This window comes from Vigna umbellata, chromosome 2 (assembly GCF_029865625.1).
Source record: "Vigna umbellata cultivar VRB3 chromosome 2, Vumbellata_1.0, whole genome shotgun sequence".
In the NCBI taxonomy this organism is placed as follows: domain Eukaryota; kingdom Viridiplantae; phylum Streptophyta; class Magnoliopsida; order Fabales; family Fabaceae; genus Vigna; species Vigna umbellata.
The window spans coordinates 25,781,041-25,793,222 of NC_142166.1; the positions used below are offsets into that span (position 1 = coordinate 25,781,041).

The window sequence follows — 12,182 nt, forward strand, 5'->3', positions numbered from 1 at the left end:
CATCAATGTTAATGCCACTCTTTAAATTACGAGTTCATACAATTCCTAGCATCCCTAATAATTAATTCTGAAGCACAAAAGCTTAAAGGCAACCAACCCTCATATCCTTATGTCTAGGCAATATGCTATTGGGAGAATTTCCCTAGATCTAGATTTCCCCGTATGTGTCCATATCGACAAAATCAAAAATCATGACATCGAATGAGTTAAACAATGCATGCTTTGAGCAAAGAGGAAAAACCCTAAGTAATGATGAAAATCATAAATATGATGTTTAAACACAAAATTCCATATATGAGAGCTTAAAAAGATTACATTGATTCCCCAACAACAAGAAGAGTTTAGTTCACCATATTCATGGTGAAACTAGATGAAATGCAATGAAAGAGTGAAAGATAGAAAAACCCTAGAAAGAGAAGAGGAGAGCCGTCACCATCTCCAATTCTACCCCCATGGTGTGAAAAGTGTGTTTTGCGTCTTCTCCAGCAAAAGATACAAACCCTAGGACGTCCTAAAGGTTATATATTATTCTAAAAAATACAGAAAATTAGGCCCAAGCCCATAAAAGTAACAGAAAACCGGTCCAAGCCCATTTAGAATGGCGCTCAGCGGTATTTTACCGTTTGGCGGTACTAGCGCATGATCCATTTTGCCCCCCAGCTGCTGTTTTGCCCCTCAGCGGTGATTTCGGCACCTGAAAACTGCCGCTCAACGCCAAATTACCGCTCAGCACTACTTGGTCAGACTGTTTCTGCATTCTGGTTGACTTTTCAGCATTTTGGTTGATTGGTTGATTGGTTGACTTTTCAGCATTCCAATCATTCGGTACTTCAATTCTTCTTTCAAATCATTCAATTAGCCTACAAAATCAAGGGAATCTTGCACAAAACCATTAAATTCACTTTTAACTCTCTTATTCACAAAACTAAAGAAAAAATATTAGTTCAAGCTAGTTTCTAAGTCTTAAAGGTTGCTTTTGGTATCAATTTTAAGCATAAAAATAATAGTTTTTCAACTGTTATCAGTATCTTACGTGTATATAAAGTCATGTTCATCTCTTATTTTATCCGATGTGAGATTTTGTTTGTACCCAACACAAGGTTCAGAAGATATTAAGTTTATACAAAAGAATAAGAAGTTGATTTTAGGTAGAGCAACTTTGTTATCATTGGAAGAAATAACAAATTCAATATTTTAAAACTAAAGAACCATGTTGGTACAACAAACAATAGAGGTAATGCTTTAAGGATCAATACGTGGTATTAATGCTAAGAATTATAAAAATTATAAATTAAACACTAAACGTGAGATTAATGGTAATATTATAAAATTAAGTTAAACACGTTAGAATTGAAGTGAGCTTGTGTATAAAGAAAAAGTTCCAAGTACGTGAATAATGATTTAAGTTTGGTAATCGTTCACAACTTTTTTTTGGAGAGTGAGATGAAGGATAAATATATATATATCAATATCGTTGTATAACAAATTGGAAATGGAAGGTTAAGAACAATCATCAATATAGTTTGACCATAGGTTATTTAAGACTTTTACATCGATTAAAAATAAAGTGAAATCATAATATAATATAATATACACTAGTGGAAAAATGACTTTTTATAACGTACAAAAATGACATTTTATATCGTAGTTACTGGGGATATAGTTCTGGGCGATATAGTAAGTCTGCACATTTTATAACGTAGCATATTATAACGTAGTTTCTGATGTACGTTATAATATGTGCAGTTTATTATAACAAATTCTGCATATTGTCCGTTATAATAGGTGGAAGATATTATAACGTAGAAAATTTTGTACGTTATAATATGTTATATATTATTACGTATATATTATTGTACGTTATAATATGTGATCAACATACCATATCATACATTGCTTAGTACGTTATAATAAATGTTTTTAAAAAAAAAATTGATTATTAAATTTGACATCCAATGAAATTATAATAATATTCCTGTATTATCATCTCATCCAATCCATTTATAATAAATATAGCTTTAAATAAACAAATTTATTGAAACTAACAAAATAGAATTCATTTCAAATATTAAATAGTTTAATATTTAATACATCATTTATACATGAAACTATATATTAAATCCAAAATATTACATTAATGTACATACACTATTTAAGTGTAGCCAAGTTTCTACTAACACTTAAAATAAAAGAAGCCCAGTTCCTTCGAATTTCTTCCATGTCTGCAGCTTCCATGGGAGATGAATCATTAAAGATCTACAAATAAAATAATAGAGTTAAAACAATATTGTAATGAATAGTTGGATAAGATGCATATCTTTCTGTACTGAAGGTACGAAAAATTTGCCAGTGATCTTTGCAATATCTGCAAAATGTGCTCATATAAAGGCCAACTAACTCTTAAATTAAAGTATAAATTTTGTCCTTTTCAACCCGTACACTAGATTTTATTAGAGTTCAATCACTGTTTTATCAATTTTGGTCCTGATTCTGTTATCTGTAGCATAGATGCACTCATACCACTTGTGATGACTAATCTGCAGTAATGTAATCAGCAATGGGTGTCTATATCACCCTACGATTCTGATGCATGGAAACCTGGATTTGGTATACTAAGGCAAAGCAACAGAACCTTAAGAAAATAAGGAAAAGTAAGCTTGTTGTGGACTGGGTTCTAAAACATAGTCTATCACAGCGACGTTTCCCTTCTATTATTTACACATCTAATAGAACTTAAAAATCATCTTTCGTTTTTTATACTAAACCAGCAACAGGAAAATTTACTTAGCATTTCTAATTCATTCCCTTCTCCACACAAAGTAGCTTGCCCTCGAAAGTAACTTCACAGTATTGGTCTCTCACATACCCAATTAGTTATTTATTGCATTCTTAGTTACTTCATTGACAGAAGATCCAGCAGAAGATATCATGTTCCAGAGCAGAATTTGAATATAGATCAATGGCTTTAGACACTTGTAAACTTGTATGAATTAAACAACTCCTTCAAGAATTATAAATTTGTGATTTAAGAAGGTGAAATTGTACTATAGGCAGCCCTTAATATCACCTCCAATCCAGTATGTATATATAAAACACTTTCAAAAGAGGAAGATTTTTCAAATAATCTTGGCTTCACAACCAAATTAATCCCCCTTTTGAGTTGTTGAAGCCATTTAGTTAACATTAGCACTCCATCTAGGATCTCAAACAACAAAAGAAACAAACAAACATAGTGAAGTAAGAAAAGTAGACAAACAACCTAAAGTCCAGATTATTGACTAGATCAGCACAGATTAATAGACAAGCATCAACCCTCTTACTTTCTCTCTTTTGCAAATAATATTATCAAGTAAATAATGGTGAGTTTCGTTCCCAATCTGAAAGTGAAAGACCAGAAATGTGTCCTATATTATATGAGCAGTGAAGTTGTAGAAGTTGTAGAAAAACGTTGACAAAAGAGCATTGAACTCACCTATTAAAAACTGGTGTTAAATTTCAAAAAGGTCACAGATTTCTTGCAACAACAATGGCAGCATCAACAAGGTACACGTTTCTTCAAGTCTCGTAATGGCAGCATCAACAATGGCAGCATCTCAAATAGTAAGACCTGGATTTGTGAGAGAAGATGTGAAAGGTTCAATCCTTTACTAGGTGACCTGGATTTGTGAATAAAGTTGAATATATTGAAGCACAAATAGAAATTCTGATTTTATCTATATTGAAATATATAAAAAATCAAATAAATAAAAAAGAATTATGTGGGTAAAAGTATATTTTTACATAATAAAGAAGCTTATCATAACCAAGTTTCTGCTCAAAGCAAAATCCAAGACTACCATACTTGAAGCCGACTTTTCATATAATAAATATTAGTTATAAGTAAATAATATGCAATCACTTTAGCTATCTTCATGAAAATAAAAGTATTCTTGGCGTATAAAAAATCATTCTACATGTGAAGGTTCTCCTGCTCCTGTAAAAGGAACTCTTCCATACACAATCTTATGCCACATTTATATATTAATAATCAAAGGCATATGACTTAGTATTATGCTTTGATGTAAAGGCAGCAAGAAAAATATACTTGAAGACTACTACTACTACTCAGTGTGCCCTGCAATAACACTCCCAACAGACTTTACTTCAAAGTATCATCACACAACCTATATATATATAGACTCCTCTGTTTTCCCATTCTTCTTCAAAGGAACAAATTCAAAGGAAAGCTCTGTGCAATTTGTTCCATTACTTTTGTGTATATTATAGGCACCATTGGTGTTAAACTAAACCACTGTCACATCTCACCTAACTTATCAAACACATTAGTTATTAAATTAATCACAGAGAATTTTGTGAAAGCACACACATACGAAAAGAAGTTTTCCTGATAAATTTAATCTAAAGGGAGCAAAAGAAATCTCTAGAGTCATATATGAATAAAAAAAGGCTAAAATAAACTGAAATAAAAATCTTACATTAACCAAGTTGAAGCAATAATAATGGCAAAGGTGTGGAAATCACTGAACAACTTGATTGTCTTCCTGTAGAGAACAAAGCATAAAATTTAAATTAGAACTGAAATATCATCTCACATTATAAGTCACAACAAATACAAACTGAAAAAATCAGCTTCCCATGGGATTGAGGATGCTATAGTAATATCGTGCATATGTATCTAAGCAGTCTACTATACAACCCTTTTTGTCTGAAATAGTTATTTGAAAGGAACCATCAATTATTTTGATAACAAAAATCTTAGTTACTATATCAACTTAGAAACTAACTTACTATAGTATTTTTTATTTTATCAACTAGCTTAAAAAGAAGAAGAATTGTTTGATAATACAGTAATGATATATACCTTATCTATTGGAATCTTAAACATCTTACCTAACTCTTCTTTTAATCTTGCTTTAATATATTATTAAGCTTAAACACAATTATTACTCTTAAATTAATATTACACACTTACGTTAGTGGATGAAACACAGGTACAATGTATATATTTGACGAATATTCGTAAGGTGTGGAGGGATATGGACATGATAACATCATGTTGAAGAGCTAATTGACCCAAATCTGATTTAATTGGAGAGTGTTGTAGGAAAGGGGATGAAAGTAAAGGTGGAGAGACAACAGCTTAATATATCCAAGCATATGCCAATGCAGTGGTTGTAAGTTCAGATTTGTGAAAGCTACACATTGAGTTGCTTTGCTGTGTTTCCTACATTGTACATAGCTTCGTCTCAACTTTAATGTCCCCTCAACTATGAAGAATAAATAGCTAAGTAGGAAAAGAAAGAAAGAACTTATACTCCAACAACAGTAGAAAACCTTTTTTATTTTTATTTCAAAGTAATATTTCCCACTTCCTTTCATTTCTTCATAAAAGTAGAAATCTCTTTATTTATTTCTCAAACTTTTCTTTTATTAATTTTTTTTTGTATCTTGGTTTTTTTCAATAATTATATTTTCTTCGATTTTTCTTGATACAAACTGCTCACATCCTTCTCCAGAGACAACCTTTCTTGAACAAATTATTATGTCAAATTGTTCTAAGGTTTAAGAAAATCGTGAAGACAAAGCTCATCAAATAAAAATACGTACAAATTATTATAACAGTAAATGGAGAGTGTATAAAATTTAATACAAATCAATATGGAGTGAGCAAATTGATTTAAGCATGGGCAGTTGAGAGAAAGAGTAGCAGAGATAATGGAAGAATACAGTTCAACATTACTATGCCCAATACACACGAGACTTAAAACACGATTTTTTGTTCTTCAAGAATCAATGAAAACTAAATTAACAGGATAAAAAGAGGGAAAAAGTGTTACAGAGAAGAATGTGAACTATAATTACCTTCAAAATTCTCCAATCCCCGCTGTGGATAAGGCTCCCTCCTCCACCTCTCTCTCGTGTTAACGCCGCTAATTTCTCCACCAAACGAAACACAATCCCCACCAATCTAAGAAATTAGTGAAATTAATAGAAGAAAAACATAACAAATTAGGGAAAAACATAAAACCTACTTGGTTAGACTTCAGAGAATTAGAGAATTCGAGGAAGAGGCAGCGGAGCTACGTGAGCGGAAAGAGGCAGCGGAGCTGCGTGAGCGGAAAGAGGCAGCGGAGCTGCGTGAGCGGAAAGAGGCAGCGGAGCGTGAGAGGAATGAGAGTGAGAGGGAACGTGAAGAGAGGAATGAGACGAACGCAATGAGACTGAGAGAAAACGTAAAGAGAGAAATGAGGGAACGTGAAAAGAGGAATGAGAGTGAGAGGGAGCGTGAAAAGAGGAACGAGACTGAGAGGGATCTGAGATATTATAACTGATTTCTAAAAGTCCGTTATAATACATCAATAATAGGTTTTCAACTTATTTACAAGTTTGCCACCGCTTTTCATATTATAACTGATTTTCAGAACTACGTTATAATATGTCTTAAACTTATTTACAAATTTGCCACCGCGTCTCATATTATAACTGATTTAAAAAACTACGTTATAATATCTCCCTATTATGATGGATAATTTTTGTCCGTTATAATAGGTTTGTTATAAAATGTCATTTTTCTACTAGTGATAATATATATATATATATATATATATATATATATATATATAAAAGTTAGAATAAATTTTATTTTATAGGTCAACTTTTATAAAATTGAATTATATTTAAAGTTTATTTTTTCACATAGTATCAAAGTATATCATAATAAGGTTTATTAGTCTATCATGTCATTAATTATTGAGTCATTGTTGGATCTCCCACAAATATCTAGCTCCAGGCTCTAGTTTGATCAATGCAAGAATTTTGTATGAATTTAAAACACTAACTATAAAGGACAAATTAAGTCTAATAATAATGAGCACTAATACAAAAACAGTGTGTAACGTCACGCATTCAACATCCAACCATTGAATAGCCAACGTTAAAAATGAGCGGTGACATTTTTGTAAATAAATGCAATTATTAAACGTCGTTTAGAATTGTAATTCGACGTAAAAGGGTATAAAACGTCGAATTCCCTTTAAATTCGACGTCAAAAGGTTAGTGAATTCAATAAAAATTTGAGCGGGAGATTGAAAATTCATTCACTTTATCTTAGCGCAAGATACCCTCTTCTCTTCTCAAACTTTTCTCGAACGAAGTTTGACGAGCATCACATGTAATCCTTCTTTTATTTGATACAAATGCATGGTAATTAACTACTTTATGTATTATTTTTGTTTGTTTTAACCGATTATTTTTGTGCTCTTCTCCTTCATAGGGGCATTCTGTTTTCTCTCTCACTGGTGACGAAACTTTATTCCGATGAACCCACCTTTTGAAGGTTAGTTTTCATTTTCGTTTTGAAGAACTTATGTGTTGAACTTGTTTGTTGTTTTTTTTTTTGTTGAACTTGTTTGTTGTTGTTGTTTGGTTGAACTTGTTTATTGTTGTTTGATTGAACTTGTTTGTTGTTGGTTATTATTGTTTGTTGTTGATACTACACTACATGTTCATAGTTCATGTTTTATAAAATACCAAACACTGAAATTTGTTGTTTTTTCGCTTTTCAGGTCTCATAGAGTTGTAAAAAAGGATCAAAATTAAAAAAAAAAAACAAAAAAAATGATTAACGTCGAATATTGACAAAATTCGACGTTAAGTTAATCTCGTATATTAACAAAATTCGACGTAAATTTAACGTCTCCTGATATGACGTCGTTCGCGAATTCGCCGTTAAAAACCCAAAATATTCGACGTTGTACGCGATTTTTGTACTAGTGGAGATAAATAAATTTTCCAAACGGTTCTTATATCTTTCAGAGTCAGAGAATAATATATCATTTTTCTCTAAGTTATTATTTGGATCGATGACACAATTAACTGATTTGCAATCAATCAGTTTGTCTCTTTAAGAATGTCAAAGCAAAGATTTCAACTCTTTCCTTTAATTGAGCTACTTTTACATGCTTAAAGTATTTGAGATTTTCAAAATCCTTAGTTTGAAAATGATTGCATTAGTGTTTCTTTAACTAAGATATTTTAGCAACATCATTATTTGTAATGAGTATATTGTCAACATAACTATTAATTAATACATTTTCAAGGAAGGTATAAAAATAGAAAACAAAGTGGTCTACCTCGATGCATTCCAACCCAAAGGTTTGAAAATATGGTTGAACTTTTTGAACAAAAACACGTGAAGATTGCTTGAGATCATAGAGAAATGTTGTAACTTATAAACCAAACCAGACTCCCCCTGAGCAAAAAATCTAGAACGTTGCTCCATGTAGATTTCATTTTCTAGATCACCAAGTAGGAAAACATTTTCAATGTGTAATTGATGAAGTGGCCGGCCAATAACGAGTGGATGTCATGGAAAGAAAGAGTCTAATAGTAGTCATTTTTGCCCCCAAAGTGTTGAGATTGTTGATAGGGGGAGCACAGGATTAACTTAACCCACAATCTCAGTGATATTTTTGTTTTTGATGATGACAACACATAATGAATATTAACACATATTATATTGTGTTATACTGTGTTACACATGTTATGTTGTGTTATATTGTGTTATACATGCTATATGCTTATGCTTATTGTGTTATATTTGTACAAGCATATTGTGTTGTGTTGATCATTGCATACCACTGTATTTGATATGTGATTTTATCTTTGTATGCAAAATATGAAGTTTTGGAAATGAAAAAACACAAGCACCTAGCTTTGGCTATTTGAGTTTTAAAGTATGGCAAAACAACAAGTTTTAAGTCGATTACATTATTGGTTAAATCAATTAAAGCTCGTGTGTTTGCACAATTATTTTTCAAGAGTGCTGTGATGTATTTCAAGAAGAAAAGTTTTCAAAAATATTCTAAGTGCTTCTACTTAATCGATTATATACGACTTGTATTCGATTGAGTTGGTTATTGTTTTGAAAATTGGTTAAATGCTTGACATAACTGTCACAACGATCATATTTTTAAATATGTTGACCAAGCATTTATTACAAGTTGATTACATTAATTATACATTCAATTAATTGTTTGATTGTTATTAATCTGTTATAACTGCTAAATGTATTCGATTAGATTAATAGTGTAATCGATTAAAACGTGTTTGATTCGAGTTATATTATATATAGAAACATGATTCATATTCAAGAAGAGAATAACAATTTTACACTTTCATATTTGCTTTCAGTGGTTGATTGAAGGTCTTATAGAAGAGAGAAAAGCTCAAAGAATCAAGAACTACCGTGGTGATAAAGTCTTGAAGATTTCTTGAGGAGCAAGGTTGATATACAAAGTCTGACCGTTCTACACAGGAAGGTGCATTATGTTTAATCAAGAAAAGCTTTGGCAATCGTTGAGTGTTGCTGGTTTCCCTATGGTGTTACACGAAGAAGAACATGGTTCTTGACTTTTAGGGTGTCTCAAAGGGATTGATAGAAGAGGATTGTTCTTACTGCTTGTTTGTTTGTTGTATTGCCTATAGTTATATTAGTGAGTTAGAGAGGTGATTTACATTTTGACGTGAGGTCGCTATAAAGCCCTTGGTGTAAAAACTCAGATCTATATAGTGCATTGGCTTCCAACTCAGGTTGATTGGAAGCAAATTGGATGTAGGCTTGGCCAAACCAGTATAAAAATTCAATGTTTGAATTTTCTTATCCCTTCTCTCTGCTTTAAATCGAATATACTGTCATTACATTTGATTAAGTGAACTGCTGCATTGCACATATTCTTACATACGACTCAAGAAAAGTTTAAAGACTTTTTGTTTTGCGAAAAAGATTTAAAAAAGCTATCATTTTTATACAACACCAATTCACTCCTCTCTTGGTGTGAGAAACGAAGCACTTCTTTTTTAACACAAAGAAAAAGTACCACTATAGTCAAACCCAGAGATCTGAGTATATCATTTAGCCATTAAGTCCAACCTTAATGGCGTAGACTGTTAACCCTTGCCAAGTGTAACCAAATCATATCAAGCAATAAAACTGGTAAGGCCAAGTATCGTTTTCCCAAAGGACTCACGACCTAGACAATTATGTTATTTGTTGATTATCTAAGACTTGTAAAACCAATTCTTTGAGATTTTAAATGTAAATTACTGAAAAGTAAATATGAATGCATGTATTGATCAATGGAAAAGAAGAAGCAAAACACGCGATTTGAAATATATGAATGATTATATTGTTGGGGTTTATCAATTTCATCCTATCCACTCTCATGTATTTAAGAATTCATCTTTCTTCATTAATGTTAATGCCACTTTCTAATTTACCTTAAACCCGATGTTCGGCGAAAAAAGCCTCATCCTAATCACTAGTTTACAATGTCAAGTCTCCCTAGCAATTATTCATGCATTATAAAGCATAAAAGCTTAAAGGCAATCAACCATCATATTCCTATGTCTAGGTTTATACTACTATTGAGAGAGATTCCCCAGATCTAGATTTCCCCGTATGTTTCCATATCGACAAAATCAATAATCATGCAATAGAATGAGTTAAACAAAGCATGCATTGAGCAAAGAGGAAAAACCCTAACAATTAATGAAAGAAAGCCTATATTATAAAAGAACCAATTCAATACATGAGAGTTTCAAAGGATTACATTGATTCCCCAACAACAATAAAGGTTTAGTTCACCATATTCATGGTGAAACTAGATGAAAAACAATGAAAGAATGAAAGATAAAACCCTAGAATTTGAAGAGTGGAGCTTGAGCATCCAAAATCCTGCTCCAAGGGGTGAAAAAGTGTGTTTCTACTTCGCTCCAACCAAAGATGACTGACCTAGGTCGACTAAAACCTTATATATTATTCTAAAAATTACAGAAAAGTAAGCCCAAGCCCATAAAAATGACGCTCAGCGGTAAATACCGCTCAACGGTAAGCGTGGCACTTCAGATTGACGCTCAGCTGCTTTTTCCCCTCAACGGTGACTGTGGGATCAAGAACGCCGCTCAACGGTAATTTCCGCTGAGCGGTACTCGCGTCTTCTCTTTTTGTGCACTTTTCACTTTCTTTTCTGATTCCAACTTCTTCCTACTTCACTTCTTTCATCCAAATCATCTTAAAACCTACAAAAAACAAGGAAACCAAGCATAAAACCCATCAAACTCTCTTACTTCAAAAACATAAACAAAAGCATGATTCCAAGCTAGTTTCTAAGTCATAAAGGTTGTCTTTAAGGTCAATTTTAAGTAGAAAAATAACAATTTTTCAACTGTTATCACAACCCCAAACTTAGAACTTTGCTTGTCCTCAAGCAAACAAGATGTAACTCAATCTTCCACCAATCTACAGAATGGTTCACCTCATTCAAAACTCCTTCTTTCAAGACAAGTAAGTACTCAAATTAGCTCATCACAAAGACTTCAATCAAGATGTGCATATGCTTTAGTGTTCACGCAATCACATAATATCCAACAAATGCTATTTTCATGAATGATCAATCAACTAAGCATACATGTTTTCATGTCTTCATGGACTCTCACTAGATAAAATGTTTCACTCAAACACACAAATGTATAAGAGGTCACTCATCCACTCTACTATCACAATGTCACATGAATTAACTTTTCCTTTCATTTAACCACAATCAAAAATACTTACAAGCAAGTATCATCACAAGGAGTTTTCTATGGCTTATAATGTGGCTGGGATAACAAGAAAATTGGTTTTTCTGGATCACAAAATTCCTTGAGTTAAGTGAATCATTACAACCATTCTTCTTTCTTCCCAACTTTCTTTTGCATTGAGCCTTTCTCTTTTTCTTTCTTTTCTTTCCTTTTCTTTTATTTTCACGTGCTTAGTGATAACAGTTGAAAAATTGTTATTTTCATGCTTAAAATTGATATTAAAAGCAATCTTTATACTTAGAAACTAGCTTGAAATCATGCTTTTCTTCATATTTTCAGAAATAAGAGAGTTGGACAGGTTTATGCTTGATTTCAGTGTTTTTGTGCAGGTTTTAAGGTGAATTTGGTGAAAGAAGTGAAGAAGGAGAGATATGGAATCAAAAAAGACATCAAAAAGTGCAAAAGGAGAAGCCGAAGTCACCGCTCAGCGGCAGTTTACCGCTGAGCGGCACTCAGGAGCTCACGGGAGGACCGCTGAGGGGCAAATTTGCCACTGTGGGGCAAAATGGCCGCTGTGGGGAAGAAACGTGACACGCACTTAC

The 12,182-nt window shown here is 32.4% G+C and overlaps 1 long non-coding RNA gene across 1 annotated transcript; it reads right to left on the bottom strand.

Moving 5' to 3' along the window:
• Positions 1–2,208: 2,208 nt before the first annotated feature.
• On the bottom strand, positions 2,209–4,529 carry LOC148203700 (uncharacterized). The gene is made up of 3 exons (XR_015784560.1): positions 4,476–4,529; positions 3,473–3,607; positions 2,209–2,256 (listed from the first exon to the last, which is right to left on the bottom strand). It is a non-coding gene; the product is annotated as an uncharacterized LOC148203700 (long non-coding RNA).
• Positions 4,530–12,182: the final 7,653 nt, after the last annotated feature.